At 36.7% G+C, this 5,066-nt stretch overlaps 1 pseudogene; it reads right to left on the minus strand.

Moving 5' to 3' along the window:
* Window positions 1–2,588: 2,588 nt before the first annotated feature.
* On the minus strand, window positions 2,589–4,716 carry LOC143394632 (large ribosomal subunit protein eL19 pseudogene; annotated as a pseudogene).
* Between the last annotated feature and the right edge of the window lie 350 nt (window positions 4,717–5,066).

Here is a 5,066-nt window from a genome sequence, read left to right on the forward strand (position 1 = left end):
GGAGAAAAATAGAAGGCATTCTCTCTAAAAGCTGGAACAAGTCAGGGATGTCCACTTTCACCACTTCTATTTAATACAGTTCTTGAAACACTGATCAGAGCAATTAAAGGGACAAAAGAAATTTAAGAGATACCCAGAGGAAAAGAAGAACTTAAATTGGCACTATTTGCTGATGATATGATTCTATCCCTGGAATCCCCTAAAAGTTCCACCAGAAAACTTCTAGAACTAGTAAATGAATTCAGCAAAGTAGAAGGTTATAAAATCAACATCCATAAATCAAAGGCATTTCTGTATATCAGTGACAAAACCTCAGAAAGAGAAACTCAAAGTTTGTTCGATGAACATTTTCATCTGGAAAAATAAGAGACCCAAAATAGCTAAAGCAATCCTTAGCAGGAAGGGTGAAGCAGGTGGCATCACTATATGAGACCTTAAACTATAATACAAAGCAACAGTAACAAAAACAGCATGGTATTGGCACCAAAATAGACTGGGAGACAAATGGTACAGAATAGAGGACACAGAGACTAACTCACAAAACTACAATTATCTTATATTAGACAAAATTGTCAACAACATTCATTGGAGAAAAGATAACCTCTTCAACAAATGGTGCTGGGAAGAATGGAAATCCATATGCAACAAAATGAGATTAAACCTGCATCTCTCACCATGCACAAAAATTAACTCAAAATGTGTCGCATTCCCGGTAACAAAATCACTCAGGGTCACTCCAGGGGAACTGGGCCATGCGTAATAACCACACAAGAGACAAAGATACATTTTTCTTTGGGGGTTCTCTGATGGTTCCTCCGACCTTAAGGGTCTGCAAAAAGAGAGAGAGAGAGCAAGCATGTGCTGACCCCTTTTATTGAGGAGAAGCCATTTAAATGTGGCAAGGGTTCACTTTCAAGGGGCTGAGTCTAGCTTCATAATGTCTGCTGTCAGCAGGTTGACTGACATCTAGGAAGGCCACACCCAAAGGCAGAGCAAGAGAAGGGGACACACAAAGGGCATTTCCATGGAAAATTCTATCCCCAAAAGGGCAAGGGGGTAATATCACAAAGGAACAGGTGAACGTAGTTTGACCCATGGGGCTGCAAGAAGGCATGCCTACGCGTGAAGACACATTTTGCAACATTTTGTGACTTCCAAGATAGGGGCAGCCATCTAGGGCCACTTTGATGTGGCCAGATCACTTGGAAGTGACCGACAGAGCCTCAACCAATCAGAGAAGGAAAATGCTGGTCATGTAACATGACGAACTCCCACAAAAATGATCAAGGACTTAGGAGTACAACAAGAGACTCTGTCTAATAGAAAAAAAAGTAGGCCCTATCTTCATCATGTGGGATTAGGCCCCAACTTCCTTAATAAGACTCCTGTGGCACAAGAATTAAAATCAAGAATCAATAAATGGGATGAACTCAAACTAAAAAGTTTCTTTTCAGCAAAAGAAACAATCTGTGAGGTGAATAGAGAGGAGAGCCTACATCTTGGGAGCAAGTCTTTACCCCTCACACATCAGATAGAGCGCTGATCTCTAGGGTATATAAAGAACTTAAAAAGCTAAGCATCAAAAAAAAAAAAAAAAAAAAAAAAAACCACCACAAATAACCCAATCAATAAATGAGCCAAGGACCTGAAGAGACACTTCTCAGAGATGATGTAAAATCAATCAACAAATACATGAAAAAAATGTTCATCATCACTAGCAATTAGAGAAATGCAAATTAAAACCATCTAAGATTTCATCTCATGCCAGTCAGAACAGGAGCTATTATGCATACAAACAACAATAAATGTTGTTGAGGTTGTGAGGAAAAAGGCACACTCATACATTGCTGGTGGGACTGCAAATTGGTGCAGCCAATATGGAAAGCAGTATGGAGATTTCTTGGAAAATTGGAAATGAAACCACCATTTGACCCAGTTATCCCTCTACTCGGTCTATACCCAAAGAACTTAAAAACAGCATACTACAGGGACACAGCCACATCAATGTTTATAGCAGCACAATTCACAATAGCTAAACTGTGGAACCACCCTAGATTTCCTTCAATAGATGAATGGATAAAATAGATGTGGCATATCTACACAATGTAATATCACTCAGCAATAAAAGAGAATAAAATCATGGCATTTGCAGGTAAATGGATGGAGTCAGAGAAGATAATGCTAAGTGAAGTTATCCAATCTCAAAAAAACAAATGATGAATGTTTTCCTTAATATAAGGAGGCTAATTCATACTGGGATAGGGAGTGGAAACATGGGAGGAATAGACCAACTCTAGATAGGGCAGAGGGGTTGGAGGGGAAGGGAGGGGGCGTGGGATTAGAAATGATGGTGGGATGTGATATTCATTATTATCCAAAGTACAGGTGTGAAGATATGAATTGGTGTGAATATACCATGTATACAACCAGAGATATGAAAAATTGTGCTCTACATGTGTAATAAGAATTGTGATGCATTCTGCTGTCATATAAAAAGAAAAAAAAATTAAAAAAGAAAAAGAAAAAGAAAAAAATAAGATAAAGCATGTTTTTATTTCAAGGACTGATCTATGTAATCGCTGATGCTACTATGTACCAACCCAAGAGGGGAGCTTTATGTCTTTGTCTCTTACTCCTGGGACAGTCTTGATGATCTTCTTCTTCTTGGCCTGGAGGTGCTCCTAGGGGTGCTCGATTGCCTTTTTGATCTTAGACCTCCAGAACTCAGGAGCTTCGTGCAGGCCTCATCTGCCTTCATCTGTGGATGTGTTCCAAGAGGATTTGCTGTTCTTGAACACATTCCCCTTTACCTTCAGGTAGAGGCTGTGGTACTTACATGGGTCTTTTTAGATTGACACAATCTCCTCAGCAGCCTCTGCAGAATTCAGAATTCGCATCCTACTCATCCATGTTAACTCCTAGGGCATTGGAGCATTAGCTCTGAGCTGTGCCCCTATGCCTGCCCTTCCCGCCAGCCAAGATATTTTTCCTACATGGAGCCCTGCAATGAACAGTCACTATCTGAGGATGATCAGCCCATCTTTGATCAGTTTCTGGATCTGTTGATGAGAATTGGCATTGGCAATTTCATTGATCTCATTGGGATCTAAGTAGACTTTCTTTTGGCCACAGTGCAGGACACTGGAGGCCAGCCTCTCTTCAGAAGTCTGGACATACTCATGGCTGAGGCTATGGCAGTGAAAGAAAGAACTCCTGCCTCATTATAAACAAAATGTCATGCAAAGCTCTTCTTCCCCAAACTTTTTCACTGCTCACTCTACACTATTTCTTAGGATAATGATTGTTCATTTCAATTACTCTCCATGTGTATTGTAGTTATCTACTTGCGAGTATTTCAACAGAGCTTTTGAGACCCTGATTCCCTATTTGAGACAGTAGTCACAAACACAGAATCCTGTAATAAAATAAACTTTTGATAATAATATTAAACATTTAACTTGATAAAATGTGAATAAAGTACTTAGTTACTGGAAAATATGAGTCTCACAGTTTGAAGTAAAAAAATGCCAGATTAAAATAATATGTCATGCATGATTTCATCTCTACAGTAAAAAATCTGTGCTATTAGAAGTTACAGTAGTATTTACATTGTGGTCTTATGAAATGTGCAATGAAGTCACTTGTGAGCGCTACACAAAAATAATTTTCAGGAGCTGAGGCTGTGGCTCAGCGGTAAAGCGCTTGCCTAACACATTCAAGGCACTGGGTTCTCTCCTCAGCACCATATAAAAATAAAAACAAATAAAAATAAAGATATTGTGTCCAACTACAACTAAGAAAAATATTATTTTAAAAAAATTTTCAAACTTGGTATGCCTTTTCCCATCATATAGGGATCTAACTTATGGTATGATAATTTAAGTATTTATTTTGAAAATAAAAAATTACATTATCCACAGCTAAATGAGAACATCTTTTAATTAAATTACTGATTTACATCAATTTTGTACTGAGATTAGTCTGTAACGTGAGTTAAATTTTTCTGGTAAGTTTTAAAACTAGTTTTCTTGTCCTTTATAGTAAATATAGTTGTCTCTTCACTTCAGAATAAACAAGATTACAATGTTAAATTCTTCTGTTAAACTTAGAGAAAGGAACTTTAATGTGACAAAATAACCTGAGAAAAATAAAAATAAATACATGAGGCAGATTTATTACTTGCTTATTTGAAACCATTATATCTAAGTTTATAGTTGCAAGGAATTATCACAGATTGCATTGCTAGTCATTCTCTAAACAGCTACTTTTGAATGTGTATTTTTATAAAACTTGGAAATCCTCCACTTCACTACTCCTCAATGCTATTTTGACTTCTCAGTTACTTAAACTTCATGTTGAATTAAAGAAGGTATACATCACTAAGTACCTTCTTATACCCTCAGATCTGAATAGAATTAAGTTGGTGTTGTGTTACGCTTTGCTTTGAAGCAGACTCAGGAAGGCTGTGCAGCAAAATGATCTTATTCCTATTGTGTTTTGTTACAACTTATGGCAAATTTTCAACTTCTAACTGAACCAAATATCTACATTTTTTTCTCTCAGCTCGTCATTTTGATTCTCTTCAACAATTTATTCCCTTTAATATTCTTATCATAGATCAAGGTGGATTTTTTTAAAGAGGTACTATTGAAATAGTAAACAACAACAACAACAAAACACTACCTTTTCAACTTTCAGGAGTTTATTTAAATGCATGACTAATAGGGAGGTAGCTATGAAACAAAAAAAAATATAAATCACCTGACTAATCTATATTTTAAAATAAAGACCAATTAAGTTTTGTGTATGTGTAAGTTCTCACCATAAAAGCAACTACAGAGATAGTATTCACTATGACCTTAACCCCACTTCATCTTAAAATTGATAGAAATTTCTAAGTGTACTTATTCATAGTATCTTTGCTTTTCTTATGGTCTCAAAAAAGCCAGGACACAATCAAATAACTACTGTTTCTGTCAAATACTTAGGATAGTAGTAATTGATGAGAAATTTTGCCCTCAAATACCTTTCTAGGTATAAAGGTCTACCCACATCCTCAATAAAGA

This window comes from Callospermophilus lateralis, chromosome 3, assembly GCF_048772815.1.
Source record: "Callospermophilus lateralis isolate mCalLat2 chromosome 3, mCalLat2.hap1, whole genome shotgun sequence".
Classification (NCBI taxonomy): domain Eukaryota; kingdom Metazoa; phylum Chordata; class Mammalia; order Rodentia; family Sciuridae; genus Callospermophilus; species Callospermophilus lateralis.